This window comes from Vicugna pacos, chromosome X, assembly GCF_048564905.1.
Source record: "Vicugna pacos chromosome X, VicPac4, whole genome shotgun sequence".
NCBI classification, from domain to species: Eukaryota; Metazoa; Chordata; class Mammalia; order Artiodactyla; family Camelidae; genus Vicugna; species Vicugna pacos.
In genome coordinates this window covers 16,739,357-16,766,995 of record NC_133023.1, presented here as the reverse complement: position 1 = coordinate 16,766,995, position 27,639 = coordinate 16,739,357, and the positions used below count along the sequence as shown (strand labels likewise).

Below are 27,639 nucleotides of genomic sequence, written 5' to 3'. Positions count from 1 at the left end.
GTTCTTTGCTGCTCAGGTGGGGAAATGCTGAGACATGTTCTACACTGTCTCCCAGAGGTCCTCTGTAGGATTGAGCCCCCAGTTGCCCACAGTGGTAATCACTCATTAACATGTTATGTATTGGCTGCTTTCACTTTTCTTTCTCACCTCTCTACTCCTTCCTGGTAATCACCTCCTAAATGTGTGCTCAAACCCTTGTCTGACGGTCTTAGTTAATGGGGAATCCAGGCAGATACTCTTTTTACACAAGGAAGCGCCATATAGGCAGAGTTATCTAGAGAGACCACTGCCCTTGGAGACAATGCCATCTCAGTTTTTCTTCCTGGCACTTGGTAACATATTTGTGACTATGTGTATTATCTTTATAGGTGTGTCCTCTCTCTTGGGGTCATCTGTCATTACAATGCAAATTTTTCTTTGTTTTCTCTACTTAAAAAAAAATCTTCTTTTGTCTGACTCAAATCACAGGAGCGCTACTTGGCAGGCCTAGATTTCTGGGCATACAGTGATAAGATAGGCATGAGTCCTTGTTGTCCTCCTTATTTTTCCTATTATAATCAGCTCACCCCTGAAACTGACCCTTCCCTCACACTTGTCTGTGTTAAAATTAAGTTCTGTCAGGTAAGCCACACAAATAAGTCCTAAACAATTCAGTCCCCTACCTTCACAGACAGACTCCCAGCTTTAGACCTCACCATTCCTTGAAAACCTCAGTTCCTACACCAGCCCCTCAAATCTCTGTGTACCCTCACTCTCTCTGTTTTGGTCTGTCATCTACCCTGCTGCCAGAGTATTTTTCAATATTGTAAATTTGATTGGGTTACATTTTTGTCTTAGAATCCTTCAGGGGTTCTGTATTACCTTTCTTACCAGAGATTGTAGGTTCTTGTCTCATGAAGGAAAGAATTCAAGAGCAAGCCATAGTAAAGTGAAAATAGATTTCTTTAGGGAAATACACACTCCGTATAGACAGAGTGCAGGTCACCTCAGATAGCAAGAGAGGCAGCCCCAGAACATGGGGTCATCTAGGAAAGTGAAAGTGGCCATGAGGTGTGGGGATGATTAGTTTTTATGGGATGGGTAATTTTATAAGCTGAGTAGGAAGTTTATTCTAATTCTTTTGGGAAAGGAATGGGGATTACCAGGAATTGGAGTCCCGTCCACTTTTTGGCCTTTAATGATCAGTCTGGAAACTGTCATGGTGCCTATAGGTGTGTCATGTAGCATGCTAATGTATTACAATGAGCCTATAATGAGGCTTAAGGTCTACCGGAAGTCGAATCATCCACCATCTTGGGCCAAGTTGCTTCTAACCAGTTTATGTCCTATCCTCAATTGCTGTGTCATTCTTTTAATGTTTTTGCCTTGCCCCCTTCCCTCCTATCTCACCTTGAGAACTGTCCCTACTCTTTAACATGGAACACAACATTCTTCATTATCTGGCTCCCAACCACCTCTGCAGACATGTCTCTGTCCACACTCAGCATTCATTCTGCCATCCAGGCACAGTGAGCCATTTGCAGTTCCCTGAACACATGGTGACAGGACCAAGTATGCCTGAGTCTGAAGTCTGTTCTGTTTCCCCCTACTCCAGGATGCCTCCCATGCATGATTTCCCAAATGCAGCTTTAAGCAAAAATTTCCTGGGACTGAGAATGAGAAGGAAGGGAATATTATTTCAAACCCTGTACAAAATAATTGTAGATACTTCACTTGGGAATTTCTAAGTGCAATAGAAATCTGGGTGAGCAGGTAAAATAGCTACATAAATAAAATGCACACCTTTTAGGTCACATCAGGAGATTGCCTTGAGGTTTAAATGGCTGAGATCATTTTCACGTTCCTCACAGCTAGCCATCTATAATTAAACAGCAGCGCCAGTCGGCACACATTCATCATCTCCAAAGAAAAGGAAAGTCACCTCCATAAATCTCAAAAGATGGGATATTAAAAGTTTGTTTTTATACTAGCTAATACACAATCATTTGTGTTAACATCTGCTTAATCTGAATCCATGTCCCAAGATTCAGGATTTACTCATGTAATAAAGAAAACCTGCTAGTTTTTTCTTTGCTAAAAGCAAAGAACAATAAACTAATAATTTAAATGATTTTTAAACTTAAACAAGTTGGATTCTGAGTGGCATTAGTAAATTCACTATGTATTATAGAGGGAACCAATCAGTTTATCACAAACACTTTTTAATGTTCCATCCCAATTCATACCTTTACCTCATGCAATTCTCCCTCTCATTCGCTTAATGGATTACTGAAGAATAACTCTACTAAACAGAATTCCCCTTCTGAAGTGCTCTGTGTAATTTCATCAGATTCTCTTATAATTCTCTCTTTCTACCTTCTATTACCTTAAGTACCAAAAAACATCCTTTCTTCCTGAGATAATAAAGCTCATGAAGTATCAAATTCCTAGAAAGAAACAGAGGACAACCCATTCTGCTTTACTTCTTCCTTAGTCAGTTTTCAGGAAATGACTCTATATACGGTTATCTAGGCCTGGAGTTGGCACACTTTTTCTGTAAAAGGCCAGAGAGTAAATATTTTAGGCTTTGTAGGCCATCCAGTCTCTGTTCAAACTACCCAGCTCCACCACTGTAGTACGAAAGCAGACATAGACAAGATGTAAAGGACTGAGCCATAGTCTGCTGATCTCTAAGCAGCCCCTTAAATCCTCTCTGACATTCTCTTAGGACAGTAACAAAAGGATTATTTGATTTGTTTTAATACAAGTTTGTTGAGCAAAACACATGGAAATAGCCCTCTTTCTCTGAGGACTCCCAACTCAAAATCAGATAAGTTAAGTATACTAATACCAGATATGTCTACATCATTTGAAATGATTAGAAACAGGACAATAAGGAGATTGAAGTATATAACGTCAATTGCAGTTTGAAGAGAAAATAGGTTTAGAGACAGGGTAGAGATTGGGAAAAACAATTCTGGCTATTTTCTGTCGAGACTGAATGGGAATGTATGTTAGTTCAGTTAATTTGGAAAAGTGGAACAAGTATGAGATCAGATTCCAAGGCTGAGTTCTTCCAGTTACCATTGGCCATCAGAATTTGAAGAAGTCATAATATCTCTCAGACCTCCATTTTTTTTTAATCTATAAAATGTAGACAATACCTATCCCGATGTCTCTCTCAAGGTTGTTGAAAGACTGTATATGTGGAAACTCTCTTTAAGAAGTAATTTTCAGCTACAAATGCTCACTTTAAATACTCAAAGTGTGGAGGAATCTATAGATCTGATGATTCTTTTGAAGAATTTTACTTAAATGTTATGGATGCCCTTTGATCATTTTAGTTGCCATTTTCTTGGACTTTTCTCTTTTTTTTTACATCTTTCTACAAGAACAGTGACCAGAAGTAAAACACATAATACAAACTTTTATTTCTAAATAGCAGGATATTTTAGGGATTTCAAGGTTTTTAAAAGTGGTGCCCAAAGTCAGTTTGTTGTCATTCATGCTAAATAGGAAGAAATGGAAGGAGTCACCTTAAAGCTACTATCCAGATAGCTGTTTCTGCGTGAAAGAAGTCAAGAAAGGGGAAAGACTATGAAATGAGGCATCATCTCTCTGTCTACTGTCACTTTAAGCCTTATTAGCCAAAACTATTGAGCTGTGGAAAGGTCAATTTCTGGTACATAATAGTTGCTAAAAAGAAAGTTGCATGAAGGTCTGGAGGTACGAATAATAACCTGATCATTTAATATCTATGCTAGGATTAGTTGACTAAGAACAAGAACAATTTAAAATTGTAAATTTGGACTACTTGAGGGGAAGGGCATAAACTAGACAGTAGTGGTACCCAGGGGTTTTGCCACTCACCTTATTGCTAAACATATTTGACCACACTGGACCCCACAGATTTTGGCCGGTGTTTTCATCTGATAGAGAAGATACATGACTCAGCCAAAATACTTAGATCATTGGTGGTGAAGCCAGGACTTGAACCAAGCTAGGTTGATTGAAATCCTGATTAAGTGAACCATTCATTCATGCCTCACACATTTACGTTGGTTAAGTCTGAAGCAAATATTTCAGCAATTTTCTCTGCTATGTTTTTTTTAATCCTGAGTGCCTCTTGTTTATTATACAACCTCAGTGATTATCTCAGCATATCATTAAAGACATCGCATTCAAGGGTCTCTTGAAATTATTTTTTTGGTTCATCTAATTTCTGGTTCACTCACACCTGCAACCAATTCTGAGCCTTCATGTTCTTCATGTGAAGAAATCTTTTAAAAAGAAAAAAAAAATGAACATTTTCAGTTGAATTTTTCTCTCACCAATGACCTTTTTTGAAGTGGAGAAATTTCATTTAATATTAATTCCTCAGCTCAAAACAAGATTCTGATGTTACACCCTTATAAGCAGACAGTCCATTTTAGTACAGATTACTGAACTAAAACATAAAATGCAGGGAGACAGTCTTATAGAAAACTTCAGTCCCACCCTCGGTTCATCTATATCTAGAAAAGGCAGGTACAGTAAATACTAATGGAAGACTACTAAGATTCCACTAACAGAAGACTGTTTAGACTTACATGAATTCTATTTCCCTTTTGTTTAATCATATGCATTAGTGGTGTATGTGAGAAAATGCAAGGCAGTCTTTATTTTGAAATGTGATAAATGGATCTAAATAGAAATATTTTATGTCTGCCAGTCCTCACATCCTAATTCTTAAAGGCAAATCCGTCTTAAATTCTGTTCAATGGTTTTAATAAGTGAAGTACCGAAATGACATAACTATGAAACAATACCATATATAAAACTGTAGTTTGAGATCTGAGGTAAGAGACAATCTGAATTCCAACATCTTATAGTCAGTATGTTTAAATTTTCTGTCTTTGACATTTCACTGTATATCCACTGTTTTGTCTTATTAAATGGGGGCTCCTTATTTCTCTTACTGAAAACTTTGTCCCAACCTTCTTTTCTTTCTGTTGGGAGCTGAAGAACTAACAGTTTAGAAGGGCAGCTTTTTTTTGTTTTTAACTTTTGGGAAATCCCCTTTTATTTATTTGTTTTTTTGAGTTATAGTCAGTTTACAGTGTTTTGTCAATTTCCAGTGTAGAGCACAATTTTTCAGGCATACATTAACATACAAATATTCGTTGTCACATTCTTTTTCACCATGAACTACCACAAGATCTTGTATATATTTCCATGTTCTATACAGTATAAACTTGTTTGTCTGTTCTATGTATACCTGTCAGTATCTACAAATTTCAAACTCCCAGTCTGTCCCTTCCCACCCGCCTCCCCCTTGGCAACCACAAGTTTGTATTCTATGTCTGTGAGTCTGTTTCTGTTTTATATCTAAGTTCATTTGTCATTGTCTTTTTTTTTTTTTGGATTCCACATATGAGCAATATCATATGGTATTTTTCTTTCTCTTTCTGGCTTACTTCACTTAGAATGACATTCTCCAATGACATCCATGTTGCTGCAAATGGCATTATGGTGTCATTTTTATGGCTGAGTAGTATTCCATTGTATAAGTATACCACAACTTCTTTATCCAGTCATCTGTCGATGGACATTAGGCTGTTCCCGTGATTTGGCTATTGTAAACAGTGCTGCTATGAACATTGGGGTGCAGGTGTCTTTTGAATTAGGGTTCCTTCCATGCCCAGGACTGGGACTGCTGGGTCATATGGTAAGTCTATTCCTAGTCTTTTGAGGAATCTCCATACTGTTTCCCACAATGGCTGCACCAAACTGCATTCCCACCAGCAGTGTAGGAGGGTTCCCTTTTCTCCACATCCTCTCCAGCATTTGTCATTTGTGGACTTTTGAATGATGGCCATTCTGACTGGTGTGAGGGGATACCTCATTGTAGTTTTGATTTGCATTTCTCTGATAATTAGTGATATTGAGCATTTTTTCATGTGCCTATTGGTCATTCATATGTTTTCCTTGGAGAATTGCTTGTTTAGGTCTTGTGCCCATTTTTGGATTGGGTTGTTTGTTTTTTTCTTATTAAGTCATATGAGCTGTTTATATATTCTGGAGATCAAGCCTTTGTCGTTTTCATCTTTTGCAAATATTTTCTCCCATTCTATAGGTTGTCTTTTTGTTTTGCTTATGGTTTCCTTTGCTGTGCAAAAGCTTGTAAGTTTAATTAGGTAGGTCCCATTTGTTTATTCTTGCTTTTATTTCTATTGCTTGGGTAGACTGCCCTAGGAGAACATTTTTTGAGATGTATGTGAGAGAATGTTTTGCCTATGTTTTCTTCTAGGAGGTTTATTGTGTCTTGTCTTATGTTTAGGTGTTTGATCCATTTTGAGTTTATTTTTGTGTATGGTGTAAGGGAATGTTCTAGCTTCATTGATTTACATGCTGCTGTCCAGCATTCCCAACACCATTTGCTGAAAAACTGTCTTTATTCTTGCCTCCTTTGTCAAAGATTAATTGACAAAAACTACTAGAACTAATAAAAGAATTCAGCAAGGTAACAGGTTACAAGATTAACGTACAAAAATCAGTTGCATTTCTTTACACTAATGATGAATCAATAGGAAAAGAAAGTAAAGAAACAATCCCTTTTTAAAAAGCTCCCAAAGTAATAAAATACCTAGGAATAAATCTAACCAACGAGGTCAAAGACTTATACACGGAGAACTATAAAACATTGATTAAGGAAATTAAAGAAGACTTAAAAAAAAATGAAAAGATAACCCATGCTCCTGGATTGGAAGAATCAATATTGTTAAAATGGTCACACTGCCCAAGGCAATCTACAGATTTAATGCAATCCCTGTCAAATTACCCAGGACATATTTCACAGAACTAGAACAAATCATAACAAAATTTATATGGAATCACAAAAGACCCAGAATTGCCAAAGCATTACTGAAGAAAAAGAAAGAAGCTGGAAGAATAACCCTCCCAGACTTTAGACAATACTGCAGAGCTACAGTAATCAAAACAGCATAGTATTGGTACAAAAACAGACATATGGACCAGTGGAACAGAATAGAGCCCAGAAGTGAACCCACAAACTTTCAGAAGGGCATCTTCTTCATATCTGTTCATGATAATGTCACAGATGTAGTATGACCAGCATAACCTGGGTGGCAAATACTCATATACATCATCTCCATCTTGATTGCAGTGTATTTCAGCAGCTTAAAAGCATATTAAAATTATAATTATCTTTGTCACCCCCAGATATTCTGCTGCTTACTGAAGAATGCATTACCAGTGATGAAGGACTCTTATTTTACTCTTCCTTGCATGATACACTGGGGAGATTATTTCTGAGTGAGTGAAAGAGCTGCCAGACACCATCTCCTGGAAATGCCTGGTAAGAGAAAAGCAGCAAACTTTGAAAAAGAGATCTGCCATCCTGCATCAAATCAGCCACCCCCAACCTGGGCTCCTCATACTGACTCGGTAAGTTCGTTCTACTGGCAAATCATACACCATAATTAACTGTCCTTAATTCTGATGAACATTTTATGGGCCTACAGGGTCTGGAGAGAAAATCGTTAGCTTCGTTGACTAATTTTCAGCAACAGTTCATTCAACAGAGCACTAATAGGTCAGCCTTGGTTTGAAGTATAGGGATATGATATTAATTGGCTTCTTCTAACAGGGTTGAGGATGCTAAATGGCAAAGACCATCTATAGCTCTGGAAAGGACACACTTGAAAAATGCTTTGTGAAGGTAAATTATAAAACAAGAAAATTTTTTTTCCATTCAGTCTATAAAATATTTTGTTTCTTTTGTCATTATTTGATTCTTCCCTTCAGAGACTAAAACTTCTATGCAAAATACTGTTTTGTGTGACGTATAGAAATAGTGAAGCTAGGTGCTCTTTGACCAAGTCTTTTAGATTTTTGACTTGGAGGCACAGTTTAGGAATACTGAATATGTGTAGAAATAAAAATTGTACATGTGTATGTGTGTATATTTGTGTATATTTATATCCTAGCAGAACCCCAAATAAGTGAAATTTCTTGGGCAAAATCACTTGATAAAAAGATGAAGTGAAAGCGGTCTTCATGGCTGTTATTTATTAGATGTGTCTGAAAAAATTAAAAACAAATTAAATAGCATTTATTCAACGCTTTGAATTAGAGTACAGGAGAAATCTCCTACTGAGTAAAAATACATCTGAATTTTATGTACTGCAGTACCGAAGTACCTCAAGAATGGAGGATTTAGTTAATTTAATTTTCCTGCTAATTAAAATTTAAATCTAGTCCCCCTTTATTCTAATTTTCTTATTGTTGAAATGTCTTTTGAAATAAAATGAAATATTTTCTTACCTTAGTAAGTTGAGTATAGGATATATAATTGAATCATAGATCATTTAGGATTTTCACTAGGGTCATTCAGAAGATCAATTCTCATGCTGTAATGCAATAGAGGTAGGGATAGAGGGCAGGTTTAATTGAATAGAATTTTTTTTTTAATTGAGTAGAAATTTTACTTTGACCTTAGGACCATTAGACTTGAGCGCACACTCTCTCTCTGTCTCTCTCTCTGTCTCTCTGTCTCTTTCTCTGTCTCTCTGTCTCTTTCTCTGTCTCTTTCTCTCTCTTCCTCCCCTCTCCCTGCTCCCTCTCCCTCTCATCCTCCTTCCCTCTCCTTTCTCTGAAATAAACTTGTTTCACTTGCCTTCCCCTCTGGTTTCTATTAATGGATTATTAAAAAGACCTTTAATTAAAAGTTTCTTTTAAGACTATTTTAAATTAATAAAAACAGCAATTTTGTAATTCCTGAGGAAAATATTTCTTTGTCTCAATATCCACATAAAATAAGTCAAACAGCCAGGGTTTGAATCTGTCGTTCATTTCAGGGAACAGTAATTCAGCCCACTGCACTGAACGTATAACTGGAAATCTAATCATCTGTAAGATCCTTTCTAACTGTAACAATCAGGGTCCAGGATCAAATGCTAAGCTCCATCTTTTTACCTAATAGAATTCAGATTTCTATGGGATTAATGAGGTTTTCATTTCTCTGTCTCCTGAAAGAGTAAATGATCTAGTTCAGATTCAGTATCATGGCACTGAGCTAATATCCCTCTGCCCCTGACTGAAAACACACAGAAATTCTTAATAGAATATGAAGCAAAATAAATATACCATCATATCAGGATATTTAACACAACTATAAGAAACTGGTAGCTGAAGATAATAAAATTAATAAACACATAAAATATTTGACTAGAAATTTAAGATTTGATTTAAATTATACATGTAGAGCCCTGAATGGAGTCTAGATGTATATTTTGACCAAGTTTATTTCCAAAATACGTTGAACATTTGAAGCCAAAGAAAGTCTTGAGAATTTTACCCCAAATTATAAAAACAAAATATTATAAAACAAAATAAAATCTCTGACTATAAGTCACTTAACTTTAAAAATAACAATAAAAAATAGTCACAAAAAAGACTGACATATTTGGAAACTAAACTGTGCATTCTAAAGTCATTTAAATTAAGAGAAAATCAGAATAAGAAGTCTGTAAATGTATACAACCAAATCACAATGAAAATCCTCCATAGTAACAGTTGTAAAAGGCAAATAAAATAATACTTAAGTGAATTTGTAGCTTTACATATGCTTATTTTTTAAAGCTTTCAAAAATAAGAATTCAGAATTTTTTATTGAGGTAGAAATGACATATAACATTATATAATTTTCAGGTGTACAACATGGTTTGACATTCGTATATACTGTGAAATGATCACCACAGTAAGTGAAGTTAACATCCATTACTGTATATATTTAGGCAAAAAACATTTTTTTGTGATAAGGACTTTTAAGGTCTACTCTCTCAGCAACTTTCAAATGAGATACAGTATTATTAACTGTAGTGACCATGTTGTACATTACATCCCCATGTCTTATTTATTTTATAACAGGAAGTTCGTACCTTTTGACCCTCTTCACCAATTGTACCCACACCCACTCTCTACCTCCAGCAACCACTAATCTCTTCTGTTTCTATGAGCTTTTTTTTTTTTGGTTTTTGATTCCATTTATAAATGAGATCATACAGTATTTGTCTTTCTTTGTCTGACTTATTTCACTTAGCATAATACTATCAGTGTCCATCCATGTTGTTGCAAATGGTAAGATTTCCTCATTTTTAAAATGGCTAAATAATATTCTGTTACACATATATACCACAACTTCTCTATCCATTCATCTATCGATCTTTGTTTCCATGTCTTGGCTATTGTACATGATGCTGCTATGAAAATGTGATGTATTTTTTGGAGTTAGTATTTTCATTTCCTCTGGATATGTTCCCAGGAGAGGAATTGCTGATCATATGGTAGTGTTTAGTTCTATTTTTAATTTTGGGGGCTCATCCATATTCTTTTCCACAGTGGCTGTCCCAGTTTACAGTCCCTTCAAAAGTGCACAAAGGTTCCCTTTTGTCCACGTCCTTACCAGCATTTGTTATCTAGTATCTTATTGATGAAAGCTATTCTAACAGATATGAAGTGATACCTCATTGTGGTTTTGATTGACATTTCCCTTATGACAGGTGATGCTGAACATATTTTCACGTACCTATTGGCCATTTGTATATCTTCTTTAGAAAATAATTTATTCAGGTAATTTGTCCATTTTTAATTGGAATATTTTGGTATTTTTCTTTGATATTGAGTTGTGTCATCTTTATATATTTTGAATGTTGACCCTTATCAGATAGTTTGCAGATATTTTTTCTCATTCTGAAGTTGTCTTTTCACTTTGTTGATTGTTTCTTCTGCTGTGTTTGACATAGTCTTACTTTTTTGTTTTTTACTTTGTTACTTTTGCTTTAGGTGTTGTAAGCAAAAAATCATTATCAAGAGCCACGTTAAAAAGCTTTTTTCATGTTTTCTTCTATTAGTTTCATGGCTTCAGGTCTTATATTTAAGTCTAATAATAATTTTGATTTAAATTTTAGAAATGGTGTAAGATAGGGATCTAGTTTATTTGCCTAAGTTGAACCATCCTTGCATCCCAAGGATAAATCCCACTTGGTCATGGTGTGTAATCCTTTTAATGTGTTCTTGAATTTGGTTTGCTGATACTTTGTTGAGAAATTTTGCACCTGTATTCATTAGGAACATTGGTCTATCGTTTTCTTTTCTAGTGATGTCTTTATCTGGTTTGGGTATGAAGGTTATACTGGCCTCATAGAATGGGTTTGGAAGTGTCCCCTCCTCAATATTTTGAGTTTGGGTAGGATTGATATTAATACTTTAAATATTTGGTAGAATTCATGGGTGAAGCCATTAATTATTTAAAAAATTTTTCACCAAAGGTGATACCCACACTATCCTGTGTATTTGAAGTTCACATGGGTAATATAAGCTCTTACTGGAAAATAATTTGACAAGCAAATCTCTTTACAAACAAAAGAATGAAAGCTCAACAAGGAAGTTTATCAATTAAAACATACATCAGAGCGCAGTCTAATCTTACATAAGATGTTTGCTTCATCCTGATTAGTTACCTAGTCAAGGCTATTTCTTAGTTTACCAGGATATAAATTCACTTTTAACATCACAGGTACTTGCAGATCCCATCTCAATAATTGATGTTTGGTATTTTAGGTCAGAGTGAGTAGTTTTGTTTTTCTCTAATTAAAGCTGATTTATTAAAGAGATACTTGTTTCCATTTTCCTATTTTTTTTCTCAAAAGGAGCATTTCCACATGCACCCTCCCCCCTTTATTGCTTTCAAGTACCATCTTTCTTACATTTGACTCTGCAGTGTATCTGTAAAAAATCAAACTATGGATACCTTCTGCATTATTTTAAATATATGCATAATTTTTTTCTCAGTTAAAGGAACTTCTCTTTTATAGCCATGATTATTAAGAGCACACACCTAGTATTTAGAATTATTTGAATAATGAATACTAAGTAGAAAAAGGTATATCATTTTTGATGTTAGTTAATCTTTTTTTGACACTTACCTACAACCTAAAATGGAAGATGGGTATAGTAAGTAGTAAATATCAGGGTAATTTTTTAAAGTTCAATTATGTCAGTGGTTGTTATTTTCATCTCTGTCAACAAAAGAGTCTTAACTTGCAGTCAGTACCTTAAAACTAACCCTTGATTTTGTTTTGAGATGGTCTAGGTTAAATCTTATTTGTGATGTCAGTGTCCTCCAGCCAAAGACCACCAGAAACACACCTATAGTTGAACAAAGTTGGGCTTCTTAGCTATTATAACAGAAAAGACAGTACATCATGAGGATGTAGTGACAAGACAGAAAATGAGGCATCTCAACAAGAGGGTATCAGAAGGGACCTTTCATAGGATATGGGCTTCTGTTCGGTGATGTTGGAGGTAGGCTCAAGGAAGCAGAGTTTTCCTATGGATTGCTCGCTCTCAGAAGACAAGGGAAATTTTATGTTTCTGATCTTAATGATTTTTATCTTTGAGGTGGGCATTCTAAATGATAAACTTGGGACTAGTAGGAAATAAATACAAATTTACTTTTATAGCTGGAACATGATACATGAAACTAAGAGCAAGGAGCTCTTAGTGAGAGTGGCAGGTATCTCACAGGGAAAACAAAGATTTATGACTGGAGAGTATGAAACTCTGGTATTGAGTCATTGGTTGGAAGGACTTGGTATGGTTCCATCCAGTGCAATTGCAGTGATATCCTGTCTGCTGAATCTTGAATTGTATCCAGTCTCTGAGCTGTAGCCCAGTAGCATCTATTCTTCCAGCCATGAATTGAATGCCTTGTCACAAGCCATTAATATTTGTGATAATTGCAAAAATGCCATCTAATGTATGAGTATTTTCCAAGTAGATGGCTGCTGCATTGCAGCAGAAAATCTTACGATCATATTTATTAACATTAATTTCTCTGTTGATTATATATCTCATGCTCAGAAGCACTACTGACTATAATTATTATTTTCTTTTCACGCTCCAATGCCACAGTTTGACCACTGGGAACGCCTTTAGGTTGGCTCCCTTTACTACTACCCCAGAACTTTTGAAAGCATTCTTGCTTTCTTACAACAAAATAATCTAGACTCAACCTTATTTTTTCTAACATACTACTAGAGTTTACTAAAGATTTTCATTCATACTTTACTAATAAATCTAACTGTTACATATGATGCTAAGTATATAGGCTGGTGGAATGCCACCAAATTCCAGAAAGGCGATTTGTAATCAGTGAGTTTGTCATCAGTGTTGTCTTCATTTGATTGTGGTTTTCAATTACTCTAATCCTTGTAGTTTAATTACAAATACTGTCAATTTAGCTCCATTATTAATTTATCTTGGGAATGGTTGTTTGTTCACTTTACAGTGAGAAGGGATACAGTTTAGCATCAACAATATTTTTGATGTATAATTTTCTAATAACTAGATGTGTGTGCACTGAAGTTCAAATATGAGTCTCAGTTTTTGAGCAGCTGGATTCCTGAACTTCAAAAATGTTTAAGGACCTAAAAATCATACTTAAAAACTCATATTTTTTGGAAAATTAATAAGTGACTCATGTTGCCAACAACAGTTTTACTACGAATTGTTTGTTTTGTTTCCCTACAGTTTTTGATTATCATGGTTGTCATTGTCAGTATCATCATCATTTTTCCTTTAGAAAGTACAAACAAGTAATAAAGATGGTTCATAGACAAAAATTTTAAAACTGCTTAGTGAAGTCTCTCAAATGGAACTCCTGTTAAAAATACCAGAGTATGTTAGGTGATTTTATTTTACAAAATATTCATATCACTTCCCCACCAGCAATCCTGATAGACTAGGCATGTGCATTACAAAAACTGCCACCTCACCTTTCTTTCCTACCTACCCAACCTTGAGAATCACCGCTCTTCTAGGTCTCTAGTCCCTAAAGGTTATGAATGGATGTTGCTCAGCGGGAGCAAAGACTCAGCCCCTTGTGGACTTTTATGTGTCTATATATTCAAGATTACAGTGGTATTGGCTCCCTTTTATCCTGTAGTATGAGCTATTGGACATAGAAACAATAATAAGATCTCAGGGTATATACACAATTTTCATTTCTTTCATTTTTGATCTACAGACTCCAGCTGGGCTTACTCACAGATCACTCATCTGTTGTTGCGTTGGGTGGCTTGTTGAATTCAACTAGGTGATCTCATGTGTGTAAAGGTCAATAGGTCAGCTGCAGTTTGACTGAGTAAGGATATGGTGTCTTTGGCAGCTCCACTTCACATTGCAGGTCTGTGATTTGGCTACAGATATTTCTGATCCTCCTCGTCGGAACACTAGCCAGCTGTTCCAAGGGTGCAACCAGGGTATGGCCTCCTTACAGCAATGGTAGAGGCACAAAAGTCCTCCTGAGGCCTAGGATTGGAACTGGCAGGCCATTGTTTCCTTCTCATTCTGTTGACCAAAGCAAGTCATACAACCAAATCCAAACTCAAAGAGTAAGGAAATATAATTTGACTCTTTGAGGGGAGGAGCTACAAAGTTATGTATCAAAGGGCATGAATAGAGGAAGGAAGACAGTGAAGAGCTGGGACAAATAATGACATCTACCACATATCTCTTGCATTTCTGAGTATAACAGATGTAATTCACATGAAAAAGTCCCACAGGAATAATTCCTAACCTGATTCAGAAGCCAGCCATCTCAATCAGGAAGGAAAGATACTGAAGTGATTAAAGGCCGAGGGTTTACTAACAGCCAGTCTAGGACTTGAATAGTTGCTTTACCCACTTACTAATCAGGTAACTTTGAGCAAGTTGATTTCTCTGAGGAATATAGTCTTTCCAGCCAAACAATGACAAATGTTGTAACACCTAACTCTAGGACTTGTTTTAGGATCAAATGAGGTAATGCTTGAAAGTTGTTTAGCACAACCACATGTAGTTGGTAAGAATTCAAAATATCATATGTATAATTATTTTTCTTTCTCTCCCTCTCTTTATTAATCTCTCTCTCTCTTATTTTCTTCTTCTCCCTCCCTCTTTTTTCCCCTTTTCCAACTCTTTCTTTAGGATTTACTTCCTGATTATTATACTCATTCTTCAGTCAGCTCACTTTACATGAAATATATTCGTCAAGATCTCATTAAAGCATTTTTCTTTTTTCCCCAGTTTTATTATAATTGACATACACCACTGTGTAAGTTTAAAGTGTACATCATAATGGTTTCACTTAATGTATTGTGAAATGATTACTGCAATAAGTTTAGTTAGTATCCATCGTCTCCTATAGATACAATATAAAAAGCAAAGAAGACATTTTTTTGCCTTTTGATGAGCACTCTTAGAATATACTCACTCAACAACTTTCCTCTATCTCATACAGCAGAATTAACTATAATTATCATAATGTACATTACATCTCTAGTACTTACTTATCTTATAACTGGAAGTTTGTACCTTTTGCCCACCTTCCTTTAATTACCCTTCACCTCACCCCCTGCATCTGGTTAGCACAAATCTGATCTCTTTTCCTATGTTTTTTTTTTGGTTCCACATATAAGTGAGATCATATAGTGTTTGTCTTTCTTTGTCTGGCTTAATTCATTTAGGGTAGTGCCCTCAAGGAACATCCACGTTGCTGCAGATGGCATTATTTCATTCTTTTTTATGGCCAAGTAATATTCCATTGTGTGTGTGTGTGTGTGTGTGTGTGTGTGTGTGTGTGTGTGTGTAATTTATATATATATATTTATATACCACAACCTCTTTATCCATTCATATGTTGATAGACACTTAGGTTGTTTCCATGTCTAGGCTATTGTAAATAAGACCACTATGAACATAGTAGTGCCAGCATCTTTTCAAGTTAGTGTTACTGTTTCCTATGGATATGTTCCCAGAAGTGGAATTATTTCTGGATCATAGGGTAATTCTATTTTTATTTTTTGAGAAACTTCCATGATGTGGGTTTACTAGTTTATAATCTCACCAACAGTGTACAGGAGTTGCATTTTCTCCACATGCTCACCAGCATTTGTTATTGCTTGTCTTTTTAAATGATAGCCATTGTAACAGGCTTAGGTAATATCTCATTACAGTTTATGATTTGCATTTCCCTAATGATTAGTGATGTTGAGCAATTATTTGTGTATCTGTTGGCTATTTGTATATCTTTTTGGAAAACTGTTTGAGTTATTTGCCCATTTGTTAATTGGATTATTTGCTTTTTTGCTTTTGAGTTGTATGAGTTCTTCATAAACTTTAGGTATTAACCCCTTATCAGATAGATAGTTTGTAAAGTTTTTTCCCATTTTATAGGTTGGCTTTTCGTTTTGGTGATTGCTTCTTTTGCTGTCCAGAAGCTTTTTGTTTGCTGTAGTCTCAGTTGTTTTTTATTTTGTTGCTTGTGCTTTAGGTGTCATATCCAAAAAATAATTGCCAAGACCCGTGTAAAGAAATTTTTTCCTCATATATTTTCCTTTAGGATTTTCTTGATTTCGGATCTTACATTTTAGTCTTTAATCCATTTCAAAATAATTTTGTGAGTGGTGCAAGATAAGGGTCTAGTTTTATTCTTGACATGTGAATATCCAATTTTCCCAGCACCATTTATTGGGAAGACTGTCTTTTGTCCATTAAGTATTTTTGACTCCCTTGTCAATTATTAGTTGTAGACCATTAGAGCATGTATATGTGAATTTATTTCTGGACTCTCAATTCTGTTTCATTGGTCTTTCTGTCTGTTTTATGCCAGTACCAGCCTGTTTTGGTTACTATAACTTTGTAGTATAGTTTGAAATCAGGAAGTGTGATGCCCCCCACTTAGTTCTTCTTTCTCAGGATTGCTTTGGCTATTTGGGGTCTTTTGTAATTCCATATTAATTTTAATTTTAATATTGTATTTCTGCATCTGTTAAGAAATGACATTGGAATCTTCATAGGGATTACATTGAATCTATAGACGGCTTTTGGTAGTATAGACATTTTAACAATATTAATTCTTCTAATCCTTGAAACAAGATACCATTTATTTGTGTCTTCTTCAGTTTCTTTCATCAGTGTCTTGTAGTTTTCAGAATACAGATCTTTCACCTCCTTGGCTGAATGTGTTCCTAAATATTTTATTGTTTTTGATGCTAGTATAAATGGGATTGTTTTCTTTATTTCTTTTTCATAAAATCTGTTGTTAGTGTGTAGAAACTCTATTGATTTTTGTATGTTAATTTTGTATCCTGCACGTTTACTGAAGTAGTTGACTAAATCTAACAGTTTTTTGGTGGAGTGTTTAGGATTTTCTATATATAAAATCATGTTATCTGCAAGTAGAAACATTTTTACTTCTTCTTTCCAATTCTGCTGTCTTTTTTTTTTTCTTGCCTGATTTCTCTGGGAAGGAATTCCATTACCATGTTGAATAGGTGAGCTTGGACACCCTTCTCTTATTCCTGATCTTAGGGGCAGAGCTTTCAACGTTTTCAATGTTTCACCAGTGAATATGTTAGTTGTGGGCTTATCATTTAATACCCTTACTATGTTGAAGTACATTTTTTGTATACATGATTTGTTAAGAGTTTTTATCATAAATGGATGTTGAATTTTGTCAAATGCTTTTTCTGCATCTTTTGAGCTGATCATATGATTTTTTTTTCCTTTTAATGTATTAATCTGATGTATCACATTGATTGATTTGCCTAAGTTGAACCATCCTTGCATCCCAGGGATAAATCCCACTTGATCATAGTGAATGATCCTTTTAATGTGCTGCTAAATTTTGTTTACTAGTATTTTATTGAGAATTTTTACATCTATATTCATCAGGGATGTTGGTCTATAGTTATCTTTTCTGGTAGCATTTTTTTTCTGGCTTTGATATCAGGGTAATTCTGATCTCATAAAATAAGTTTGGGAGTGCTCCCCCCCCCCTTTGGTTTTTAACAAGCATTCATGAAGGGTCGGTGTTAATTCTTCTTTAAATGTTTGGTAAAATTCACCTGTAAAGCCATTTGGTCCTGAAATTTTCTTCATTGGGAGATTCTTGATTACTGCATCAATTTCCATAGTAGTAACTGATCTATTCAGACTTTATAATTCTTCCTGATTTAGTCTTTATAGATTGTATGTTTCTAAGAATTTTTCCATTTGTCTTGGTTGTCCAGCTTGTTGATGTATATTTGTTCATAGTAGCCTTGTATGATCCTTTGTAGTTCTGTGGTATCAATTGTAATGTTTCCTTTTTCATTTATATTTTTGTTGATTTGAGTCTCTTTTCTTTGGTTAGTCTAGCTGAAGTTTTCTCAATTTTGCGTATCTTTTCTAAGAGTCAACTCTTAATTTAGTTAATCTTTTCTGTTGTTTTTTCTGTGCTCTATTTTATTTATGCTCTAATCTTTATTTCCTTCCTTCTGCTAACTTTGGGCACAGTTTGTTCTTTCTAGTTCCTTAAGACATAGATTGTTTATTTGGGATCTTTCTTGCTTCTTAATGTAGGTGTTTATTGCTATGAACTTCCCTCTGAGGACTGCTTTTGCTTTATCCCATAAGTTTTAGTATGTTGTACTTCTATTTTCATTTATCTCAAGATACTTTTTTCCCATTTAATTTCTTCTTTAATCTATTGTTTGTTCAGGAAAGTATTATTTAATTTCCATGTATTTGTGCATTTTCCAGTTTTCCTAATGTTACTATTTTTGTTCAATACCATTGTAGTCAGAGAAGATACTTGGTATGATATCAGTCTTCTTGGATTTGCTAAGATGTGTTTTGTGGCCTAACATATGATCTATCTTAGAAACTATTCCACGTGCACTTGTGAAGAATGTATATCTGTCATTGGATGGAGTGTTCTGTATATGTATGTTAGGCCATTTGACATATAGTGGTTTTTTTGCTGTTTCCTTATTGAGTCACTGTTTGCATAATCTGTTGTTGACAGTGGGGTATTAAATAAAGTCCCCAGCTGTTATTGTATTGCTGCTTATTTCTCCATTTAGCTCTGTTTCTTTTTCCTTTATGTATTTAGGTGCTCCAGTGTTGGGCACAGAAGTATTTACAAGTGTTAACATCTTCTTGATGCATTGATCCCTTTATCATTATATAATGACCTTCTTTGTCTCTTTTTACCATTTTTAATTTAAATTCTATTTTGTCTGATATAAGTATAGATACTCCTACTTTTTATTTGGATACCACTTACTTCAAATACCTTTTTCCATCTCTTCACTCTCAGTCTACGTGTCTTCAAAGCTAAAGTGAGTTTCTTGTAGGCAGCATTTCTTTGTATCTTGTTTTTTTGTGTGTTTGGTTTTTTATCCATTTAGCCATTTTACGGCTCTTGATCAGAGAATACAATCCATTTTTGTTTAATTATTGATAAATAAGGATTATTGTTGTTTTCTGATTACTTTTTAGATCCATTGTTCCTTGCTTCATATCCCACTAACTCTTGTGTTTTGATATATTGAGGCAACTATTCAAGCTCTGAGGTGAGTTAAGAGGTTGCCACTGGCTGAGAACAGCTAGGTAGGACTGATAGCTTGGTTCCCTCCCTAAATAAGGCTGTAGGATGGGCTCCACTGTTGGATTCTCTGATCAGGCTTACTAGGCATTCAGGACTAGGTACTATACTGAGCAACAGGTGGGACCTTGCATTAGCTTTCCTGTCCAGGCAGGGCAGCAAGATAGGACTTGCTTAGAGAAGCAGCTCCAAAGCCACTAAGGCTCTTTGTTTGTGGTCTTGATTCCAGCTGACTCATGCCTCAGGTTCCCTGGCCAAACAGGGCCAGTGGCTTTGCTCTGAGGGTGATCAGCTCTGTCCACCTGCTTCTCAGCTTGAGCGTTGTTGGGTTATGCAGCTTCCAGGTGTTCTCACCAGCCCTTTGTGTCGGCAGGTGTGGCTGTGACTCACCTCTTCTGCCTGGGTGTGAACAGACCAGGTTCCAGGGCTGGCAGAACTCCTTTGAGGGCCCAAATCAGGCAGACCTGCAGCCCACTGAGTTCCCTGGTCAGACTGCACCACCAACTTGGTTCTGCAGATGAACAAAGCTACTGACGGGGACTACTACTTGGCTCTGCGGGTAGAAACTTAGTCTACCAAGATCTGAGTGTAAACCACTCCTCCCTTCCCTGTCATGATGAGATTCCTAGTAGTTGGGTCCTACAGATTCCCCCTCTGATCCCTGTGGGGCAAAACCAAACTAGGGGTTCCCATGAAGTAACCCACAATGCTGAGGGGGCTGGATTTCACCCCTGGGCTTTTCTCACTGGAGGAGCCAGAGGTTCAAGGGAGACCTCTCCAGGTGGTGCTGCTCTGGCCTTGGGGGAGGTGCAGTGTGATCAGCATATAGCCACTTCTCTTAACTTTCTAATGCACTCTGCCTTGGTTTCTGGGGTGCAGGGGTGCTTCAGCCTCACTCCCACATTCTAGGATTCTCTCTGTGTTATCCATGAATAGTTGTTAGTTGTTGTTCTTGGGAGGGGAGCTAAGTCAGGAGTGACCTGTCACCATCTTGGTGGTGTCACTCTCTGAAGTATTTTTCTTAAAAAGATACTTTTTAAAAGAGAACTAAAAATAATTTCCTAGGTTTGACCCCCGAGTCTGAACAATACTTCTTGAACAAAACTAAACATAAAGCAGTTCACTTAAAGGTACTGAAAAAAAGTCATGGGGTCTCTAAGTTCAGAATAGCTTACATTTTGCTGTAAAGGAAATACTGATTTTCTGTATTTCCAACCATGACCTTGCCTTTGTGGTAACCATGGAAACTGCCTAAGTTGTGAGGCCTTGGTAAAGCCAACATGGCAGATTCATACTAAATTAGCTGGAGTAAATGACAAGGGGGGTGTAATCAGCATAACTGTTTATGTCCCTTGACTATCTAGTAGTTAGTGATCTCTGAGGCATTTCTTAACATCTTCCTCTGATCCAGGAGTCCTCAAGCTTGGCTGCATGTTAGAATCTCATGAAAACTTTTAAAAATGCCAAGGGCCCATCTGTAGAGATACTGCTTTAATGTAGGTGAAACGTAGGCATCAGTATTTTTAAAAATCCCCAGATGATTCTAATGTGTAGCTGGGGTTGAGAACCATTGTTCTAAACAAATATATACCTCTTCATTTGAGATATGCTAAGTAGAGATAAGGTGCCCAGAGGTAATTGTAACATCCCCTGAACTGGTTAATCAGTACAGTTGCATCACATAACCTAAGAATGTGTGAAATAGATACCATATAGTGAAAGTCAGAGGGGCATTAGGAAGAATAGGACTAGTAGGAAACATACCAAACTGAAGGTAGGTTGAATCCATGCGTTGGAAACACACCGGTGGAGGCAGTTTGCTGTTCTTGAAGGAGAATTATACAGGGACTCAAGCACAAATACTTACATAAACATGGACCAGTCATTATCCTTATCTGGACCTCATTCACCTCATCTACAAAATAAGAGGACTTAATTCATTGATTTCCAATTCCCTTTGTCTTCTAAAATTTTGTGGTTTCTAAAATACAGAAGGATTAAAACATGCTGTGCCAGGGCCCCTCCTCAAACCAGTTAAATCAGAAAGAACTTCCAGGAGTGGAGTGTGGATGTCAGTATTTTTTAAGTGCTCCCAAGGAATTCTAATATTCAGTCAGCATTGGTAGCAGTTAGACTTGAAGAACATGCTACAGTGCAGTTTTATGTGGAATGAGAAAAAGGACAGAATAAAGTCTTTGAAGTTGAAAAAAACGGGGTAAAAATCACTAACACTTTTATAGGTTAATTAAAAACTCATAGTACCTTTTCCACCTATTACTGATTTTTTCACTTTTACCACAGTCTTAGATCATGGTTCAGCATCTGTTTTCTCTCTTCTCTTTTGAACCTGTCTTACTGAGACATTTCATTACCAATGAATATTTCATTTGAAAAATTGAGAAAGTGATCAAAAGCAGTATTACTTGGGAAATGGAATTTACAAGATCTATTGCTAAGAGAGATGTCACTGAAACTGTAATGGAATATATTTTATTTTAATTTTTACAGCTGTGAGGATGTGTGCTTTCAGTAAGTGTATATTAAAGGCAATTCACTGTAAAACTGTCAGCATCTGTAAAAAAAAAAAAAAGAGAGAGAGAGAGAAAGAGAAGACACAAGAAAACAGACTAAATTTAGTTAGAGAGAGGCTAAAGGCATCTGTTTTATTATATAAAGTTGTTGGGAGCATGGTAGCTTAGCCCAACAAAAAATTGGGCAAATGGCCAGTATCTGATGGGCAAAAAAAAAAAAATCTTTTCCAGAGGCAGTACATTCACCCCCAACATCTTCAAGTCTTGGCCATTCTTCCCATTGTCTTAGAAGCAGTAAGAGTTTACTCCCAGAAATTACACCTCTTACAAGTCCTATCTGGAGCTGTGATGCCCCAAACAGTAGCTACTAGCCACATGTGCCTATATAAATTTAAAATTAAATTAACTAAAATTCAAAATTTAGTTCTTTTGTCCCACTGGCCACATTTCACATGCTTGATAACTATATGTGGGTGTTGGCTACCATACTGGATAGCAAAGAATATTTCCATCATCACAGAAAGTACTGGACAGGGTCTCACTGGAGTCTTAGCAGTGTTAAAGTTAAACTTACTTGCTAACCAAAGGTAATTTCCTGTTCTTTCGGAGCCCTATAGTACATAAAGTCTATGGGCCTCAGTGTTCTCCTCTGACAAATGGATATGAAAATAATGCTTGACTCCAAAGGAAAGGTTATACAATTATGTTTCAGTATCCTAAGGAGCATAATTCTAAATAAAAATCCTTACACATGAAAAACAACTATGTTAGAACTCATAATTGGAGGGGAAACTAAGGTGTAGTAATAGAAGGCTTACCAGTATTTCTCAAAATATACTTTATGTACCACTTGCTTTGGACTCCCCCCTCTCCTCTCCAGCCCCACTATTGTTTATTAAACATACAGATTTCTGTGCCTTATCCCAGAGTTAGTGAATCAGAATATTTGAATGGAACCCATGACTGGGCATTTTAACAAATCCGCTGATGATGCTTATGCATACATACTATTTGAAAAAATGCCTTTTTGGGGAAAAAAAATCATTTCTAATCCTCCCCAGCATCCCCCACTTTGTGTTTACATTTTAATGTGACTGATTTAATTTATCACTCCTTTTGGTCATTAGGTTATTTGCAAACCTGTTCACAAAGTCAGAGTTCTCTCCAACAGCGAGGTTACACTCATGATCCTGTAGAGAGTTAAATGGCAGTGTATTCCACACTCACTCCCGTGACTGGGCAGTACCAGTGACTTTTAGTAATTTTATTTTGCATATCCTGCATAAATTGCTCATTTGGGGCTAGCCAAATGATCACCTAGGAAATATTTCGCAGTTTCTGAAAGAAGCTGTTTCAATTGCAAACAGCAGGAAAACACAGCCATTAAAAGAGAAAGAATGCCTGTGTTTTTACAACAAAATAATTAGAAGCCATTACTGGCGCTGTTTAGATTTCAGTACCCCATCTATCTTACTTTCAATTAGAAACAGTGTGCCCAGATAGGAAGAGTCTGGCTAAACATGAGTGCATTTTGACTGTACTGTTTTGATAAAGTGTGACCCCACTGATAACATAGTCCATGCAATATTCTTTAAGTACAACTTGGTTGGCTGATACAAATTTTTGAGGTAAAGAGCTGGGTACCAATTTCATGAATTTATATCCATTTATCCATCATGGTATTAGAATCTCAAAGATGAACTATTTAGTTTAAGCTCTACTTCTACCCAATGTCTGGATCATTGCACAGCTTTCCCAGTACATGATAGTCCACCCTCCATTACAGCACTTTCAAAAAGGAGATCATCATTTCTTTGAAAGGAAGCCATTCCCACTCTGGGACAGCACTGACTCATACACACTTCCTGTATCTTTTATCATGTGGCTCTAGTCCTGCCCTCTTGGACCACAAGGAGTAAACCTAATATCTCTTTACATGACAGCTTTCCCAAGACTGGAAAATTACTAGGGCATTTCCCCTTGTCATCACCATTGTGTATTCAGAAATACTTTCTTTTAACTAACATATTCTGGCTTTCAGCTTGTGGTGATGAAAATAGAACAAATCATTATAAATTTCTTCTACTTCAAAACACTTGCCCATATTATTATTCTTAATTTAGACAATGAAAGGTTGACAATTCATAGTTGGTAATTCAAGGAGACTTAACCTGTAGCAAAGATTATCTTGACTAAAGAGGGTTTTTAAGAAAATATATCCATTTCGTCTAATGTTCAGTGGTCTATCGAATCTCTTTGCTAAAAGCTCAAAGTTTATTCAGTAATTCAGCTTATTTATTAAATGTCCGATTGCTACATGGAGGGACACAATCATGAGTAAGAAGCTTAAGATCTAGAAAAACATTTAGATACCTGTTATAATACAAATCTTAAGCACTGCCCTTTCATGAGTGCTCATTTAAAAGTGGCGCCACAGGCAGTGGTGGGGTAGAGCTTGGGGGTTCGAAGCAACAGAAAGGGCACTAATCTAGTTTCAGAGAGGTAAAATCTAATTTTGTAAGTCCAGCTCTGCCTTGTAAATATATCAAATGGCCTTCACCCAGTCACTGAGCCTGATTCGGCTGCCATTTTCAATGTTGCACCAACCTCATCAATTTGCATGCATTTTGTTGTAATCAGTTGAGAAGATGCTTGTATTTCTGTTAAAGAGAAGGAATAAATACAGATATAATAATAATCTGTATTTGCTGTATTTACACTTTACAAAGTTGCTTCTCAAACATTATATATATCCTTAAATATTTTCAAAGATTTGTGAACCCTTACTTCACTTGGGAGGGAAAGAAATGGCAGCTGAGATGGGATAGGCAGTCAATTTGAAAATTATTACAGTGATTTTTCATCATTATTTTCTGTGTAACCATTCCAGGTTGTTTTGTTAATGTCTGATGATGGTTTTTTTGGTTGTTGTTTTGTTTTGTTTTGTTTTGTTTTTGCCCAAAGTCAAGTCTGCTGTCTGCTGTCTACTTTGTAGATGCTAAAGCTAATTTAGTAGATTATGATAGCTCCTTCTCTTTAAAAGCCTAAGTTTTTTTTTTTCACGGTAGATAAGCTTTTGCCAATTTCCAACCTTTGCCACACTGATCAAGTACCTGACTTTATTGCTTGACAGCAGGGAGCTTGTTTCCTCCAACCATTTTAAAAGTAGCTGCTGAAACATGAATATCAGAAGGAAAGTAAAGAGACCTCTTGAATCAGTAGCTTGATCCCTTTCTGTTCTAGTTCTCTTTTCCCAGATACATACTTCGTAATGTTTTGTTAGTTGAGTTTTAAGTGTCTCAAGAGGTGGTGAATCTGGCACTTCTTGGCAGCATATTTCACAGTCTAATAATCTTAATAGCTTTAATAGCCGTGGAATGTGTTTAATCCAGTCTTATTTGTTTCTATAGGTTAAAATTTCCCAAGGGCCTCTTGTCACCCTAGCAATTGGAATTTTTCAATGGTCTCAAGACTTTTTTTATTGCTTAAACTTTTACCTTTTATTTTTAGTGCCAAAAAAAAGGTTTGGAATGAGCTTTTTAGTTTGTCCTACAAAGGCCTTCCATGGTCACAACCAGGATCACTTGCAGCGTTCTTTTCTCAGCTTAATCCTACAGCTTTCTTCTTTTGTCCCCTCCCATCAAATTAAGTTAGTTCTCTATATCCTTATTTAGGTAGCAGTAATTAAAGTAGTGCCTGTAATTTACTCTGTGTTTACTACAAATCAGGTGGTGGGCTACATTACGAGACTTCCTCGTCTCGGCACAGCTGACTTCACGGGTTGGATTAATTCCTTATTGTAGGGGACTGTCCACTATAAGATGGTGAACAGTATCCCTGGCTCCTATCTGCTAGATGTTGCCAGTAGCACCCCCAAGTTGTAACAACCAAAACTGTCCCCAGATGTTCCCTGGGGAGCAAAATTGCTCCTGAGAACCAGTGACTTACATGATCTCTTACAAAATCCTTGTAAAACAAATGTTATTATCACAATTTTATAGCTGAAGAAAGTAAGATTAAAGGAGGATAAAAAAATTTTATCTAGAGTCATACGGTGAGCAAATGGAGAAGCCAAGATTCGAGCCCCTCTTCTGACTTCAAAGCTGATGATTTTCCTCCTGTCAGTACAAACTTACTTCAGTAGTATGTTCATAAAGTTAGTTTTGCTGAAATACTTTTATCACATTTGAGTTGAGTGGCATTTATTCTTCTTCACATTTCTTCAGTTTTTCTTCTTATTTATTTTTCTATTTCATCTGAACTTTTAAATCTCCTACCTTAGAGGGAAATAATTCCCTCTACTGCTGTGTGAGGATCTTTTTTTTGTATTGTTATTAATCAGTACTTTATCACTGTCTTTTCTGAAGCTAGGATGACTTACCTGAACTATCAAGAGCTCATTTTGTTTTAATTTTGACTTCTAAAGAATGTGGGATCCCTCCCCGCTTGCCTAGTCCACAAATTTCATTAGTCCTTCCTCTATTACATCAATAAAATATTTGCTATTCTGGATGGCATACTCCATTACATGTCTCTTCCCAAAATAGCTTTCTATTGGATTTTTGACAGTTTACAATGCATTGATCCCACCTAATTCATAGCATCCCAGTTTTCCATAAAGATGGGATCAGGTGCTGAGGAAAAGCAGAAGAAAAGGATAATGAACAGGTAAGCAGTGTGACAGTAGCAGCAGCAGCAGTCACAGGAAAAGGCTGTATTCCTTCATCTCCTAGAGGCATATGCCTTAGGAAAATTATCTAAACACTACAAAATGCAGTTTGAACTCAGTCTTACTCAACACAAATGAAGACTATGAAATATAGTTGACCCTTGAACAACACAAGAATTATGGATGCCAACTCCCCGCACAGTCAAAAATCCCTGTGCTGTGACCTCTGCCTCAAAAACAAAGGGATTGATAAATGACTCACCCAAGGGCAGGAAACTGAAACAGTTCGGGTAGGATCCTGACTCCAGCTCTAGTTCTTTGGATCCCACATATTGTGATCTCTAATTGAACACAAACTTACCCACACACTTAGTTAATTTAAAGATCTGTAATATGAAATTATTTTTATTTTAAAAAATCTGCGTATAAGTGGACCTGCGCAGCTCAAACCTGTGTTGTTCAGGGGTCAACTGTATATGATTTATACCTAGGCTTCAGATCCTTTTTTTTTTTAATATATATATCTTTATTGAAGTATAGTCAGTTTATAATGCTGTGTCAATTTCTGGTGTACAGCATAATGCTTCAGTCATACATGAACATACATATATTCGTTTTCATATCCTTTTTCACCATAAGTTACTACAAGATATTGTGAGTATAGTTCCCTGTGCTATACAGTATGAACTTGTTTATTTTATATATATTAGTTAATATCTGCAAATCTCGAACTCCCAATTTATCCCTTACCACCCCTTTCCTGCCCTAGTAACCATAAGTTTGTTTTCTATGTCTAGGAGTCTGTTTCTGTTTAGTAAATAAGTTCACTTGGCTTTATTTGTTTAGATTCCACATATAAGTGATATTGTATGGTATTTTTCTTTCTCTTTCTGGCTTACTTAGAATGACGATCTCCAGGTCCATCCATGTTGCTGCAAATGGCATTATTTTGTTCTTTTTTATGGCTGAGTAGTAGTCCATTGTCT

At 36.0% G+C, this 27,639-nt stretch overlaps 1 long non-coding RNA gene across 1 annotated transcript in view; it reads left to right on the top strand.

The window, feature by feature from the left end:
• The first annotated feature begins 7,320 nt into the window (after positions 1 to 7,320).
• The window catches only part of LOC140692056 (uncharacterized), a 73,757-nt gene continuing 53,438 nt past the window's right edge, over positions 7,321 to 27,639 (top strand). Inside the window, exon 1 of the long non-coding RNA XR_012067637.1 lies at positions 7,321 to 7,425. This is a non-coding gene — a long non-coding RNA (uncharacterized lncRNA). The remainder of the gene's footprint in view (positions 7,426 to 27,639) is intronic.